The sequence below is a fragment of the Saccopteryx bilineata genome, chromosome 4, assembly GCF_036850765.1.
Source record: "Saccopteryx bilineata isolate mSacBil1 chromosome 4, mSacBil1_pri_phased_curated, whole genome shotgun sequence".
NCBI lineage: Eukaryota > Metazoa > Chordata > Mammalia > Chiroptera > Emballonuridae > Saccopteryx > Saccopteryx bilineata.
This window is the reverse complement of record NC_089493.1, coordinates 143,976,499-143,994,649: the sequence shown is the minus strand read 5'-3', so window position 1 is coordinate 143,994,649 and position 18,151 is coordinate 143,976,499.

Genomic DNA, 18,151 nt, shown 5'->3' with positions numbered 1-18,151 from the left:
GTGGTAAGCTTGAGGAATGGAAGGCAGGAAATGTGAAGGAGCTGGTAGATGAGTACATCTGTTTTTCTCCCCAGGATGAGCTGTTCTTACATACAACAGTGCCACATGGTACCTCCAGAGATGTCTGATATGGCCAAACGACCAGTGTATTTTCTTATAAAGCTGTGACCAGCTCAGTAACTCACCACAATGTATTTGTTTTTCCTCCTTCCTTTTTACTATTGCTTTTTGCTACTGTTGGATTGCAAGCCACAAAATAAAACAAAAAAAAGCTGACATCATTATACACTAGACTTTTCTTTCCAATCTAGTAGCTACTACCCTCATGTGATTAAATTAATAAAAATCAAATAAAATTTATAATTCAGTTTCTCAGTCACATTAGCCACATTTCAAATGCTCAATAGCCACATGTGGCTAGTAGCTGCAGTATTGGACAGCACAGATACAGAACATTTCCAACGTCACAGAAAGTTCCATTGAACTGTGCTACTCTAAACATTTGTATAACCAGTATTTCACCAAGAATTTCCATTTTAAGCAGTTCCTTCTATGATGGGCACCTACTATTGTTCCAACTTGCTGTGATCTCCCACATAAATACTGTGTGATTTCGATTTGGACCTATAGTTATTGGATCCTGCACCTTTCTCAATGCCTCCGCCTCTTCCCATGTCCTCATCACTCGTCCTACTCAGCTAAAGTGTTATGATCTTTTACATTATTTCTTTTTTATTTTCAGTTACAGTTGACATTCAATATTACATTAATTTCAGATAATTAGACATTTATATAATTTACAAAGTGATCCCCATGATAATTCTACAACCTGTCATCATAATTACACTATTATTGAATATATTCCTTATGCTGAACTTTACAACCCCATGACTATTTTGTAACTGCCAATTTGTATTTCTTAATCTCTTTACCTTTTTCACTGAGCTGCCCAATCCCCTTCTCATCAATTTGTTTTCTGTTACAGTGAATCTGTTTATTTTTATTTTTAGATTCCTCATAGATAAGTGAAATCAGATGCTATTTTTCTCTGACTTATTTCACCAGCATTAAAACCTCTAGGCCTATACATAATGTCACAAATGACAAGGTTTCATTCCTTTTAAGGCAGAGTAATATTCCATTGTATATATGTACTACTTCTTTATCCAGTCATCTATTGATTGACATTTAGGTAGGTTTCATATCTTTGTTATTGTAAATAATGCTGCAATGAACATAGAAATACATTTTTTTTTTGCCTGGCCCCACCCCTGCTGAATGCATATATCTTTTTTAATTAGCATTTTGGAATTCTTCAGATAAATACCCAGAAGTGGAATTGCTGGGTCTTAAGATAGTTCCATACTATCTTCCACAGTGACTGCACCAATCTGCATTCCCACCAACGGTGCATGAGGGTTCTTTTTTCTCTGCATTCTTGCCAACACTTGTTTGTTGGTATATTGATGATAGCCATTTGGAAAGGTGTGAGGTGATACCTCATTGTGATTTTAATTTGCTTTTCTCTGATGATTAGTGATACTGAGTATCTTTTCACATGTCTATTGGCCCTCTGTATGTCCTCTTTAGAAAAATGTCTATCCAGGTTTTCTGTTTATTTTTAATCAGATTGTTTATTTATGTGGTTTTTTGTTTTTTGGTGTTGTTTTATGAGTTCTTTATAAATTTTGGATATTAACCCCTTATCAAATGTATCATTAGTGAATATGTTCTCCCATTCAGTGGGTTGTCTTTTAATTTTGTTGATAGTTTTTTACTGTGCAAAAACTTTTGTTTGATATAATCCCATTTGTTTGTTTTTTCTTTTGTTTCCCTTGCCCTATGAAATATATATACATATAAATACTGCTAAGAGAAATGCCTTGATTTTTACTGCCTATGTTTTCTTCTAGGAGTTATACTTATCTTTATCTGAAGTGAGAAGCAGGAAGGCAGACAGACAGACTCCCACATGTGCCCGACCGGGATCCACCCAGTATGCCCACCAGGGGATGATGCTCTGCCCATCTGGGGTGTTGCTCTGTTGCAATTGGAGCCATTCTAGCGCCTGAGGCAGAGGCCATAGAGCCATCCTCAGTGCCTGGGCCAACTTTGCTCCAATGGAGCCTTGGCTGTGGGAGGGGAAGAGAGAGATAGAGAGAAAGGAGAGGGGGAAGGGTGAAGAAGCAGATGGGCGCTTCTCCTGTGTGCCCTGGCCAGGAATCAAACCTGGGACTTCCACATGCCAGGCCAACACTCTACCACTAAGCCAACCACCCAGGGCTTCTTACAAAGTCTTTAATCAATTTTGAGTTCATTCTTGTATATGGTGTAAGAAAATGCCTTAGTTTCATTCTTTTATGTGTATCTGTCCAATTTTCCCAACATCATTTGCTGAAGAGACTGTCTTAACCCCATTGAATACTCTTGCCTCCTTCATTATAGATTAATTGACCATATAGGTTTGGATTTATTTCTGGGTTCTCTATTCTGTTTTATTGATTTATGTGTCAGTTTTATGCCAGTATTATGCTGTTTTGATTATTATAGGCATGTAGCATAGTTTGATATCAAGTAGCATATTTATTTTTCTTTCCTAAGATTGCTATGACTATTTAGAGTCTTTTGTGGTTCCATATACATTCTGTATTGTTTGTTCTAGTTCTGTAAAAAATGCCATTAGAATTTTGATAGAAATTTCACTGAATCCATAGGTTGCTTTGGGTAGTATAGACATTTTAATGATATTATTTCTATCCATGAGCACTGTATATGCTTCAATTTATTTGCATCTTCTTAAATTTCTTTCTTCAATTCTTATAATTTTCTGAGTATAGGTATTTTACCTCTATGGTTAAAGTTTTTCCTAGGTATTATATTCTTTTGGATGAAATTATAAACGGCACATTTTTTCTTAATTCTTCTTCCTGATAGTTTGTTATTGGTATATAAAATGCAACTGACTTCTGAATATTAATTTTGTTTTCTGCTACTTTACTGAATTTATTTTTCCATGTAATATTTTGTTGGATGTCTGACCAGGCGGTGGTGCAGTAGATAAGAATGTTGGACTAGGACTCTAAGGACCTAGGTTCGAAACCCCAAGGTCACTGGCTGGAGCACAGGCTCATCCAGCTTGAGCATGGGATCACTGACTCTGCTATAGCCCCTGGTCAAGGCACATATGAGAAAGCAATCAATAAACAACTAAGGTGCCGCAAAAAAGAATTGATGCTGCTTATCTCTCTCCCTTCCTGTTTGTTTGTCCCTATCTGTTCCTCTGACACTCTGTCTCTATCAAAAAAAATTTTTTGTTGTTGGAATCTCTAGGGTTCTCTATAGCATTATGTCATCTGCAAATAATGAGTTTTATTTGTTCTTTTCCAATTTGGATGCCTTTTATTTCTTTTTCTTGACTGAAGTCATTGCTTGTGGTCATGACTTCCAGTATTATGTTGAATTTAAGTGGTGAGAGTGGACATTCTTGTTTTGTTTCTGATCTTAAAGAAAACATTTTTAACTTTTTCCCATTAAGTATGTTGATAACTATGGGTTTGCCAAATACAGGGTGGGGTAAAAGTAGGTTTACAGTTGTGAATACATGAAATGCAGAGTTTATTCTCATAGTATTATTTATTAATTATAGTATTTTCCATACAAAAAGCTATAAACTTACTTTTGTCTCACCCTATATGATATATATATCATATATTAAAGTTATAGCATTCATATTTTATTCTAAAATTTTAAGTATATATTATGTTCTGTGGTCCTCAAATGTCTGCTTATCCTGGGTTATCTATTTATATTTAAGAATGAGGCAATAGCCTGACCAGGCGGTGGCACAGAGGACAGAGTGTTGGACTGGGATGCCGAGGACCCAGGTTCAAGACCCCAAGGTTGCCAGCTTGAGCACGGGCTCATTTGGTTTGAGCAAAGCTCACCAGCTTAGACCCAAGGTCGCTGGCTTAAGCAAGGGGTCACTCGGTCTGCTTAAGGCCCACGGTCAAGGCACATATGAGAAAGCAATCAATGAACAACTAAGGTGTCGCAATGCGCAACGAGAAACTAATGATTGATGCTTCTCATCTCACTGTTCCTGTCTGTCTGTCCCAGTCTATCCCTTTCTCTGACTCTCTGTCTCTGAAGAAAAAAAAAAAAAAGAATGAGGCAACAGACTTCTTTTTTCACCTACAAAGGGGCTACCAGTATTGGGCTTGCCAACCTGCTATAAACAAGTAGAAAAGTGGATGAAAATGTATGAAATAAATGTTGGAAGCCATTAGCCTTTTTTTTTCAGCTGTTGAAAGAAAGAAAACCAACAGGGTGTGTTTTTTTTTTTGTTTTTTTTTCTATTGTAGCAGTTTTTCTCCAGAGGCAATCTCTGAACAATGGCACAGGAAGTAGAAATCCAAACAACCCTGGGAAATGTCACTGAGTTATGAACCAGAGATAAGGAGTTGGGGAGACTGAAGGAGGGAGATAGGCAGATAACAAGATCCAAAAATCTGCATAGGGATTCCCTTGGTTATTTGGCAGAATATTAAGCTGAACCTATATAAGGTAAAACTACATGAGGCTGAGCAAAGAACAAAAGCTGAGAGCTAAAAAAAAAAAAAAAAAAAAGAAAAAAAAGCTGAGAGCTAGGAGCTAAATGTAGTGTATTCTTCATTGCAGTTACTGTGTTCTTCCTTTCTGATGGGTTCTTTTTTATAGTTTCTATGTGGTTTGTTTTTTTTAATGCTTGTATCTCTGTTGAAGTTCTCAGTAAGTTCACTGAGCATCCTTATAACCACTGTTTTCAACTCTGCATCTGGTAGGTTGTATGTCTCCGTTTGTTTAGTTCTTTTCTGGAGTTTTGTTCTGTTCTTTCTTTGTCTCCTTATTTTGGCTGCTTTTCTGTGTTTGTTTCTATGTGTTAAGGAGATCTTCTATGTCTCTGTGTTGACAGGATGGCCTTCTCTCTGATGACCTTATCCAGGTGCTCCAGGAGTGTCCCTTTTATGGGTTGTATGTACCCTGCTGATATAGTTGAGACATATCAGTTGGTGGGATTAACCCTCAGACTGATTTGTTGTGAGGTATGGCCCCAACAACGGTGCACAAACTGTTGTTCAAGGGGTGACCCCACGGAATGAGATTTTCAAAGTGGGTTCTGATGTCTGCTTAGTCCACCCTTTGTGCCACTTGTACAGCCGATCAGGTGGTTGTCTTTTGTGGTTTAAAGCTGGCCACTGAGTGTGCTGATTCTGTGGCCTTTTGGGAGTTATCTCTGGTGGGGGCCAAAGTTAATCACTGCCTACACTGCCCAGTACTACCTGGTAAGAACTACAAAGTGATCCATGGTTGGTAGATACCTGTGCTGGAATATGAGAGAAGCTACACTGCAAATTAAGGCTGGATGCCATCAATACTGGGTTTGCCTAGCAACAGGTACAAGGCATTCAGATGCCTGCTATTGCCTGCTGACTGCCCAAGGATCAGCTTCTGGTAGATCCTTGCATTGTATGCAAATTGGGTGAGGTGGGGCTCATTGTGTTTACCAGGTTAATGCAGATTCAGATTTGGTGCCAATCCTGAGCCTGGGGCCTATGCAATAAAAGGCATGGCACACCAAGACCAGCTGCCACCTGCCTGGGGCCTGTGGACCTTTGAGAGGTTTTAAGAAAGACTGCAGAACAGTCTAACACTGATTACCTGCCTCAGAAAGAGCCTTTGGTATTACGTGAGTTTGTTGAAAGGAGGTCTCAGGGAGTCATTAGAGTGAAACAAGTGTTATTTACCAGGCTCATGTAGATTAAGATGTGGTTGTGTGGGGACAAGGCTTAATGCATAAAAGATGGCACTTGCCTGCTGACAGTGTGGGAGTAGGGCTCAACACAGGGACAATGGTGGCTCTCCCTCTAGCCTCATCCTAAAGCTATACAACTCAGTCTCTCCTTGTATGTTTCTGGTACCTCTTCTCCCCTTAAGCCACTACACCTCTTCAGAAGCCCAGGGTAAGTGTCTGTGAATGAGTGAATCAGGCAAGCACTTTAAAAGTTTGCCTGGGTTTCTAGTAGCCTTCTGACTCACCCAGAAAGACAGAATCCCTGCTGATTTTTACAGTCAGATGTTGTAGGAATTCTTTCTGACACCAACATTTTGTGTTGCAGAGCCTGATATGGGACTGGGACCCCTTGATCCTTAACAGAGAATATCTGCAACTGAGCTATCCCTCCCAATTCTCAACCAGCACATGTGGGTGTGAGGTCAGCCAGTTTTGCTCTTCTGCCTCTTTTACCAGTCTCAATGTGACTAATTCTTTATATACTTAGTTACTGGATTTCTGTTCAGCTAGTCTTCAGCTAATTCTTCAGGTTGATTATTCTTTAATTTAGTTGTAATTTTGATGTAGTCATGGGAGGAAGTGAGTACAGCATTTGCTAACTCCACCGTTTGACGAGAACTTTGCGGTAAAGCTTTTACACTATACTTGAATTAGTATAATATTATTTGAAGATAGATACTACTGTTAAAGGTACATATTGCAAGTCCTAGGCAGTGGCGCAGTGGATAGAGCGTCGGACTGGGATGGGGAAGACCCAGGTTTGAGACCCCGAAGTTGCCAGCTTGAGCGCGGGCTCATCTGGTTTGAGCAAAAGCTCACCAGCTTGAGCCCAAGGTTGCTGGCTCGAGCAAGGGGTTACTCAGTCTGCTGAAGGCCCACGATCAAGGCACATATGAGAAAGCAATCAATGAACAACTAGGGTGTCACAATGAAAAACTAATGATTGATGCTTCTCATCTCTCTGTTCCTGTCTGTCTGTCCCTGTCTATCCCTCTCTCTCTCTCTCTGTCTCTGAAAAAAAAGAAAAGAAACCTTTTCAATCAAGAATATTTTCATAATAATAATGACATTATTCACTTATTCTTTCACAAATGAACAGTGGAGTTTTCCAGAGGCAATGTGACATGTATGACATCATTTTAATGGCTAATGCAATATGTACGTATTATGTGTTCACAGGTTTTCTAAAGTATTCTAGGTATAAGGTTTCTAAAATGTGTAAACATTTGGAATATCTGCAAAACTCAGGGAACCGATGTTTTCCAAATGATGAATGGATATTACAAAAACATGAGTAAAAGATTTACCATATTTCCCCATGTATAAAACACACACTTTTTCAAAAAATTTGGCATCTAAAAACTGGTTGCTTCATACAGTGGTTGTAGTTTTTTTTTATTGTTTTGGGTTTTTTTTTGTATTTTTCCGAAGTTAGAAGCTGGGAGGCAGTCAGACTCCTGCGTGCGCCCGACCAGGATCCACCCAGCATGCCCACCAGGGGTGATGCTCTGCCCATCTGGTGCGTTGCTCCCTTGTGGCGAGAACTGTTCTAGTGCCTGAGGTGAAGACCATGGGGCCATCCTCAGTGCCCAGGCCAACTTTGCTCCAATGGAGCCTTGGCTGTGGGAGGGGAAGAGAGAGACAGAAAGGAAGAAGAGGGGAAAGGGTGGAGAAGCAGTTGGGCGCTTCTCCTGTGTGCCCTGACCAGGAATTGAACCCAGGACTTCCACACATGGGGCTGATGCTCTACCACTGAGCCAACCAGCCAGGGCCTGATAGTAGATATTTTTACTTGCATTTCCTGCGCTCTACTTGCATTTTTTGTGCATTTTTGCTCTCATTGTTGAACACAGTGATTCATCATTAGACACAGATGAGGACAAGCTAATGAGAGTTTTGACAGTGATGAGTTGTATAAATTTTATGATGAATAAAACTTGAGTTCAATAACTTTATGTAATACATTTCAGGCCCAAAAATTAAGGTGTGTTTTATACATGGGAAATATGATATTCAAAGTACAAGACAGACCAATGATGTAACAGCACAAAAAATACATTGATCTAATTTTTTTTCTTTTGGTGACAGAGACAGAGAGAGGGACAGATAGGGACAGACAGACAGACAGGAAGGGAGATGAGGAGCATCAATTCTTCCTTGCAGTTCGTTAGTCTCCTTAGTTCATTGATTGCTTTCTCATATGTGCCTTGACCGGAGGGGGTGCTGCAGAGGGAACAATTGAAGGTTTTTAAGCAGTGCCTGGGAAGATTGTGTAAGAAAAGGGCTGCAAAATTTAGGGGTAGAAGCAAAAACTCTCTGATATTTCCTGACTTTAAAATCATTTTTTTAAAGAATAGAAATAACGTGCTTTCTTTTATGTGTGGAAATAATACAGAGTAAAAAATTAGCAGATAGATTTATTGGGAATTTATTTTATAATGGTATGAATTTACTGGGAGTCATCAATATTGTACAGAGGATTACCTGAGACAGTAGTTTTCAGTTTTTTTGCTTGCACATTCTCAAATAACTGTGAGGCCTATGTATTCACTCTTTAATGTTGACATTTAAGATTCTTTTAAATATAAATTTAAATAGTTGCAAAAGATGCAATTTTCTGTGCTATCATACATGTTAACATTTAAAAATAAATTATATCATTCTTGTGTGTATCCATATGACTTTCAACCAATTGCTGCCTGATACCCGGTATCATTCTTTTAGTAAAATGCCATCAACTGGCAGAATTTTACCTTGTTCCCTTTACTCTTTGAATCTGTATTTCCATTCTGTTGCTTTCATAATTTTGTCCTAATGTAATACACTAACATGGTTTTTTGCTTTAAAGTCTTCTATTGATCATTTTATCATATATCCTGCTATAAAAATGTGAATAGGCCTGACCTGTGGTGGCACAGTGGATAAAGCATCGACCTGGAAATGCTGAGATCGCCGGTTCGAAACCCTGGGCTTGCCTGGTCAAGGCACATATGGGAGTTGATGCTTCTAGCTCCTCCCCCCATCTCTCTCTCCTCTCTCTCTCTCTGTCTCTCTCTCTCCCTCTCTCTCCTCTCTAAAATGAATAAAATTAAAAAAAATTAAATTAAAAAAATGTGAATAGGAATGTTTTTCTAGATTGAGTCATAATTACAACTACCATTAATATATAATTGATTTAAAAGGCAGGTATACTTCATGTTTTGATTAATAATTTTTAAACATTAATGTGCCTCCTACTAGTTCATGTGTCCAGAGAAGAGTATCACTTAATATGAGACAGATTGTCTTGATTAAAAAAGTCTTCCTCACACCAGTGTTCTGATCAATGGTTTGGTTTGCTTTTGTCCTTATACTTTTAGGCAATGTGCCATTAATATCAGAGAATAGGAGACAGCTGTGTCTTTTTTTTTTTTTTTTTTGTAAAATGGGAAAAAGAGAACGAGCAAGAAACTATGAGTACATTCTGAGGGATATCAGTGTTAGAAGTTGAGGATCTGACCCCCGTTAAAAAAAATAAAGCTGAGAATCTGAAAACAAATTTCCTCCAAACCTTCTAGCCCAGTGGTCCCCAACCCCCAGTCCGCGGACTGGTACCGGTCCGCAGAGAAAGAATAAATAACTTACATTATTTCCGTTTTATTTATATTTAAGTCTGAACGATGTTTTACTTTTAAAAAATGACCAGATTCCCTTTGTTACATCCGTCTAAGACTCACTCTTGACACTTGTCTCGGTCACGTGATACATTTATCCGTCCCACCCTAAAGGCTGGTCCGTGAAAATATTTTCTGACATTAAACTGGTCTGTGGCCCAAAAAAGGTTCGGGATCACTGTTCTAGCCTGTGCACTCTTTGAATACTTTTGAGTATCACTAATGAGTTTGAAAATCTAATGTAGAGTACTGAATAAGAAGAGATTAAATACACTTGGCTTCTTTGACAAAGCAGCAATAGGACCTTAGACATTTGATTTGTGGAACTCTCAGTTTATATCAATGAAGAGAGGCGAGGAGGATTGAGCTATTTTTAAAGATTTTTTTTTCCTAACTCTAAGTTTCCTTAATTTCCATTGGAAATTGTTATGTATGCCCAGGACACTGAGAAGGCCTGGTACAAATACAGAAAGGGAAAAAGGAAAGAATTTGTGTGATCACTGAGGACACAACAAAAGACAAGGACGAGATTGTTGGATATAGATCAAGAAACACTTTTTTTAAAGTGTTTTTGTGTTTCAGATGTACAGTTTGGTTAAAATTCCATTTTCACATTATTGTTTATGTGGTTAAAGACAACTCAATCTCTGAGCTTTACTCTCTTTGTTAAATGGGAATAATACTGTCTACTTTGTACTTTAGGTTAAGATCAAGAGACAGAAATTAAGGCTTATTACACTTAGTTTTCAAAGTTCATCCATTTTGTAGCATGTATTAGAAATTAATTATTTATTGCTGGACAAATACTATATTTATGGACATATCACATTTTGTTTATCTATTTTTCTGTTGGTGGACATTGGAGTTGTTTCCAATTTCTGGTTATTAATTATACTGGTATAAATATTCATGTACAAATTTTTGCATGGAAATATGTTTTCATCATATCTTATGGGTATTTACCCAGGAGTGGAATTGGTGGCTCAAATGTTTAACATTTTTAGGATCTATCAAACTGTTTTCCAAGTAGCTATACCAATTTTAGCATTCCCACAAGCAATGTATGAGGGTTTCAGTTTCTCCACGCCTTTGACAAAACCTCTCTATTGATTATAGTGATCCTGGTGTTGAAGTGGTATCTCACTATGGTTTTTACCTGAATTTCCATAATGGCTAACGATATTGGACATCTTTTCATGTTCTTTTTAGCCATTTGTGTATCTTCCTTGGAGAAATGACTATTTGGATCCTTTAACCATTTTTTTAAATTGGGTTATTTATCATGTCATTATTGAGTAGTAGTAGCTCTTTATGTATTCTAAATATAAGTCCCTTAATAGGTATATAATTTGTAAATATTTATGGGCTGCCCTTTTTACTTTCTTAATGGTGCCATCTGAAGCACAAAGTTCTTTAATTTTGAGAAGCTTAACCAAGCTACAGTGGTACCTTGACACACGAGCACTTTAATTCACGAGCAATTTAAGAGATGAGCAGTCACTCACAGGATTTTTTGCTTTAAGTCACGAGTGGATATTTGAATCACGAGCTTCCGCCACCCTCCACCAAATAGCGTGCCAACATTCTGAAAGGGAGGAAGAAACAAGCTTCCATGGAAAGGTTTTTGTTGAAATGGCCTCTAAGTGAAAGAGAGGAAAATGTGATGAAAAAGCCAAGTCAGTGAAGAAAATGATGATTAAGCAAAGTAAAAAAATAGCAATTAAGTTTAGCGATAAAGGTACATATCATATGTAGTGTGTAAGTTAAATTTTGCAATTAAATGTAGTGTTAAGTGTGTAAAGAGTAAGTTATGTTAAGTGATAGCGCACAAAATGAAAACCTTCTCCACCAGTTTCCTCCCCCTCTGCCAGCATCTTCACCTGACCTTGTAGATACTTCATAAATCAGTTTATTTCTTTATATTCTCTCTTATTATGTGTATATATATATATATTTATAAAGTACATTTTCTTATTTAAAAGCACATAAAACAAAAAATTCATGTTGTTTTTTGGGGCCGGAACAGATTAATTGCATTCCCATTAATTTAAGTGGGGAAACTCAATTTGACACACGAGCAAATTGAGTCACAAGCTCAGCCATGAAATGAATTAAACTCGTGTGTCAAGTTACCACTGTATTTTTTTTGTCTTGTGCTTTTTGATGTCTCGTCTGAAGTTTTCTGTAAACCAATGGTGCAAACATTTATTCCTATGTTTACTTTTCAGAATTTCATAGTTTTAGCTCTTATATTAGGTTTCTGATCCACTTTGAGTTAATTTTTGTATGTGGTATGAGGTTGGAGTCCAATTTCATTCTTTTGCATGTGGCTATTTTGTTGTCCCAGCACTGTTTGTTGCAGACTATTCTTCCCCATTGAATTATATTGCAACCCTTGTTGAAAACCATCTGACCACAAATATAAGGGTATATCAATGTTAAAATGCTAATTATAATACTTTGGTTGCAATGCCCTAAAAACAAAGAGTCACATTGTCAGTTAAAAAGGTCTGGTAGAAAATATTTCCTTTGACCTATTTTAAGATTATAATGACCTTACTTATGAGAACTTTTAACACAACATAGATGAATTGTTCATGTTTGTTTATGCATTCTCCATCAGCTCTGTTAGTTAAGACAATTAGAAATTTATTCTTGTTCTGTAGTTGAATTTCAAAAATTCCTAAACACTCGAGTATATTTTCTTATGCAATTAAATATTAACAAAATATTTATTCCAATACATTATGTGCCCTTTAAATTCAGACATAATTTAATGTATTAATTTGATTTCTCTCTATAAGCCACAACTAGTATAATGTAACTGTAATGTACATAGTTTTGTATCAAGGTATGAATCCTAAATGTTTGGAACAATCAAATCCTCAAATAATCACAAGAAATGCTCTAGGACAGGTATGTAAAATAATTTTGTTGATGGTACCACCTCTGACTAAATGATAATGGGCCTTTAAATGTGTAAATGAGGAGCATGGGAGCAGCACATCTATCACTTTGGTTTCTCTAGTGAAACTGATCTAAAAATTAAATTTTACCATATACAGTGCTCACAAAAATTAGGGGATTAGGGAACATGCAGATACTCCAGTACTTTCAGGTTTTTGTACAGTGCATTTTCACCAAAGAAATAAAAGTTAGTTTTGCATCTCATTAGCATAATCAAAAAACTTTGACATCATTTATTTTCTGATGTTCTTGTTTAATAAAAAAAAATCAAATCCTTTTTTTTATTGCTTCATATTCATTTGAAAATATCCCCTAATTTTTGTTAGCAGTATACTTTGCATTATACTTTTATTCTAAAACACATTACACTGTGTATGTGTGTGTGTCCCAAGCTTTGTTTAAGAACAAAGTGATTTTGGATGTAGGGATTAAAATCAAGAGCATCATTGAACTTTACCTTTCCTCCCACCACCTCCTTAAAACCCTCTACCCCTACCTACACCTTTTGTGTTCTTCTTTTCTTATTGAATGAAAAACTTAATCCCTAAAGCTCTGGTATAAATCCAGGGTTCTCTCTCTCTAGTTCTCCCTTTTTCTCTGCCACCATTACTGGGATGGGGGGCATTTCAGTATAAACACATGGGAAAACCCAGAGTGGTAAAAGGTACCGAGGGAAAGGCTTCACCCTCATGGAAATTGACAACATAGTGAAGTGAGGGCCCACGCAGCAAGGGGTAACAAAATGGGACTCTAGTGCCAGAGGACAGGATATTGGTCCCCCTGAAACAGGGGACCCAGTAGCCTCAAAATCATCTCAGTGCAAATAGTCACTGCTTGATCATTTGCCCTTCCAGTGACGGTTGCAGAACCACACAGACCATGTCCTTTTCAGACTTGAGCTACTGAGTAATGTGGCTGATCTGCTGCAGTGTGGCTTTCAGACACTTCATGTTGAGATGAATTCTGAGTCTATATTAAGATTAGCAGGAAGGAGTGCTATCATTAATCAAAGAATCTATCAGGGAACTAGGATGGGAGCATGGGATATTTTAATATTTAGGAACTTAGTTTGGCTGTAATAAAATTGGAAAAACAGTGGCTTAAACATATTACGTTTTAGGTGTCTTTTTCAGTCTAGGGGTCGTTGGGTAGATCCACAATGTTTTCAGAGAGCTAGGCTCTTCTTTTCGTCACCTAGCCATCCTTAGTATGTGCTTGTTCCTTTGTAGTAATAAGATGATTGGTCAAACTCCAGTATTGATTTGAGTTCCACAAGTAAAAAAAATAAGGGAAAGGATAAAAGACATAGGTCAGCTAAATTAGTCTTTCATTATAAGAATCATTCCCAGAAGCCTCATCCAACAACTTCTACTTATGTTTCATTGGCCTGAACTGCATAGAACAGTGATGTCCTACAGCTGCAAGGACTGCTGGGAGATCAAGTTTTTAGCCAGGCACATTTATACCCTCAGCAAAGCCAGCTTTCTGTTACTTATGATCAGGAAAAAGCAATGTTATAAGGCCTTTAACAGTTTAATCTACTATTCCTGTTCTATAAATAGGGATCCTCTCTATTCATTGCAGCATCATTTGCAATAGACAAGATACAGAAACATACCAAGTGCTCATCAATAGATGACAGAACAAAGAAGATGTAGTACATATATACAGTGGAATATTCTCAGAGATGAAAAAGAATGAAATTTCACCATTTGTGACAACATAGATACACCTAGAGGGTATTATGATGCTAAATGAAATAAGTCAGAGAGAAAGATGAACCATATGAATCTCAAGAACAAGATAAATGAACAAAAAAAGAAAACAGACTCACAGATAAACAGAGATGAAACTGAGGATTGTCAGATGGGAGGAAGGCTGAGGAGACTGGGTGAAAAGATGAAGGGATTAAAAAATAGAAATTGGTAGTTACAGTGATCTAAAGCAGTGTTTTTCAACTGCCCATCCACCAGAAATTTTGTGCTGGTTGGACTAGTGGTTGAAAACCAATGATCTAAAGTACAGCATAGGTGCCCTGCCCAGGTGGCTCAGATAGAGCACTGTCCTGCACTGCAGAGATTTCCAGTTCGATTCCCAGTCAGGGTGTATACAGGAACAGCTCAATGTTCCTGTCTCTTTCTCTCCTTCCTCCTTCACTGAAATCAATTTTTTTAAAAAAAGTACAGCATAGGGAATATATATGTAGTTAATAATTTTGTAATAATTACGTATGGTGCCAGGTTGATAGCAAGTGTGGGCCTCTGAACTGTGTCAAAGATGAGAATGGGAGAGGCACATCTATCACTTGTTTTACTGGCAAAGTTGATCTTAAAACTTTTATCATAAATTTTTATTTCTTTGATTGTGTTATATTTGCTATAGTTAGGCTCAACATAAATTTCAGCAGCAGTGTTATCACTGTGAAAAATCTTGTAATTCTTAAAAGACTGGACTACTAAGCTTGACAGACAGACTTGTTTTTAGGATGCCAGATCCAAACTTACTAGCAGTGTACTGTGGGCAAGACACTCAATCTATGTGTCAATTTTCTCATTTGTAAACGGCAATAATTTTTACAGGTAAGGTTATCAGATAATTTATGGTATATTCAAACTTAGAAACTTATGTACTGAAAAGGGGATACTATTACAAATTATGGTTGAACAAGAGGCAGAAACCAGGACTACCCCAGGCAAACCCAGGACTATGGTCACCCTTTCTGTAGGCATTATTTAGAGGATCAAATGAGAAAATAGATATAAAGCATCTAGCACAGAGCCTGACACACAGTTAGCATTCAGTAAATACTAGCCACAACCTGTCCTTATCATTGAGTTGAAAAGTTCCATCATTTCAGCTTTTCTTTTCTTTTAACAGTACAATGTGATTAGTATTCTTTCTTATCATGGAGAATAGTGGGCTGAAAAAAGAGCTTAAATTTTTGCAAGACTAAGAAAAAAACCCAATTTAAAGTAATAAAACCTCTCTAAAGGACGATGTTAAAAGACACTGGAGAAATTCCAAGTTATAAGAAAAATACTGTACTGACAGTGCATGACCTATCTGTGAACTCTCTGTACCAGTTAGAAGCATGAAGGAGAAAATCAGAATTTTAATAATTTTTGCATTTTGTATTTCTCAAAGGTTTAGGTCTGGGGATCCCTTTACACTTGTAAAAATTTTTGAGGATCACAAAGAAGCTTTGCTTTATATGAGTTACATCTATTGGTATAGAAATAAACATTGAGAAAATTTAAAAATATTCATTTAAAACAATAATTCCACCACATTAACACAAAACATTAAAAAATAACTATTTTTTTTTTTATATTTTTCTGAAGTTGGAAACGGGGAGGTAGTCAGACAGACTCCCACATGTGCCTGACCGGGATCCACCCGGCATGCCCACCAGGGGGCAATGCTCTGCCCATCTGGGGTGTTGCTCTGTTGCAACCAGAGCCATTCTAGCACCTGAGGCAGAGGCCATGGAGCCATCCTCAAGCGCCCGGGCCAACTTTGCTCCCATGGAGCCTTGCCTGTGGGAGGGGAAGAGAGAGAGAGGAAGGAGAGGGGGAGGGGTGGAGAAGCAGATGGGCGCTTTTCCTGTGTGCCCCTGCCGGGAATCGAACCCGGGACTCCAGCACGCCAGGCCAATGCTCTACCACTGAACAAACCAGCCAGGGCTAATTCTATTTATAAAACAAAAATATTAGAGAATTATTGCTTTACCTTTCTGCAAATCTTTTTAAACTTTTCCCTTGATTTGAGAGGGAGGGAGAGAAGAGAAAGAGAGAGAGAGAGAGAAAAGGAGAGAGAAAAAGAAAAAGAGAGAAGCATCAACTCACCATTCCACTTAGTTCCACTTAGTTGTATACTCTTTGATTGCTTCTCGTATCTGCCCTTTTATAATCTGTGACCTCATGGTGCCGAGACAATATTTTATCCACTCAGCTACCTGGCCAGGTCTTTCTGCAAATCTCTTTATTGTCTGCTTTAATAAAATTAAAACTAATTCTCATATCTGCCTTTTTATTCAATTTGTTGCAATATGTTGTTTTGCTGGAAATATATAAACATGTTATATTTTTGGAAAAGGGAAGGAATATATTAATAACCTTTCAAGATAATTATGTTTATTCTTTGACATTACACCAAAACTTCATAGTAGTTTCTCAAAGGTTATTTGTCAAGTGGAATCTGAAATTATATCAATGGCCTGACCAGGTTGTGGTGCAGTGGATAGAACGTCGGACTGGGATGCAGAGGACCTAGGTTCGAAACCTCAAGGTTGCCGGCTTTAGTGTAGGCTCACCAGCTTGACATGGTTTGAGCGTGGGATAATAAACATGACCCCCAGTTGCTGGCTTGAGCCCAAAGGTTGCTGGTTTGAAGCCCAAGGTCACTGGTTTGAGCAAGGGGTCACTCACTTGGGTGCAGCACCCCCCTCCAGTCAAGGCACATATGAGAAAGCAATCAATGAACTAAGGAGACTAACGAACTGCAAGGAAGAATTGATGCTTCTCATCTCCCTTCCTGTCTGTCTGTCTGTCCCTATCTGTCCCTCTCTCTGCCTCTGTCACTAAAAGAAAAAAAATTAGATCAATGTATTTTTTGTGCTGTTACATTAGAACACATTGTTCTGTCTTGTACTTTGAATACCATATTTCCCCATGTATAAAACACACCTTAATTTTTGGGCCTGAAATGTATTACATAAAGTTACTGAACTCAAGTTTTATTCATCATAAAATTTATACAACTCCTCATCACTGTCAAAACTCCCATTAGCTTGTCCTCATCTGTGTCTAATGATGAATCATTGTGTTCAACAATGAGAGCAAAAATGCACAAAAAATGCAAGTAGAGCGCAGGAAATCCAAGTAAAAATATCTACTATCAGGCCCTGGCTGGTTGGCTCAGTGGTAGAGCATCAGCCCCGTGTGTGGAAGTCCTGGGTTCAATTCCTGGTCAGGGCACACAGGAGAAGCGCCCAACTGCTTCTCCACCCTTTCCCCTCTTCTTCCTTTCTGTCTCTCTCTTCCCCTTCCACAGCCAAGGTTCCATTGGAGCAAAGTTGGCCTGGGCACTGAGGACGGCCCCATGGTCTTCACCTCAGGCGCTAGAATGGTTCTGGCTGCAAGGGAGCAATGCGCCAGATAGGCAGAGCATCGCCCCTGGTGGGCATGCTGGGTGGATCCTGGTCGGGCGCACGCAGGAGTCTGACTGCCTCCCAGCTTCTAACTTCGGAAAAATACAAAAAAAAAACCAAACCCAAAACAAACAAACAAACAAACAAAAAAACTACAACCACTGTATGAAGCAACCAGTTTTTAGATGCCAAATTTTTTGAAAAAGTGTGTGTTTTATACATGGGGATATATGGTAAATCTTTTACTCATGTTTTTGTAATATCCATTCATCATTTGGAAAACATCGGTTCCCTGAGTTTTGCAGATATTCCAAATGTTTACACATTTTAGAAACCTTATACCTAGAATACTTTAGAAAACCTGTGAACACATAATACGTACACATTGCATTAACCATTAAAATGATGTCATACATGTCACGTTGCCTCTGGTAAACTCCACTGTTCATTTGTGAAAGAATGAGTAAATAAAGTCATTATTATTATGAAAATATTCTTGATTAAAAAGGTTTCTTTTCTTTTTTTTTCAGAGACAGAGTCAGAGAGAGTGAT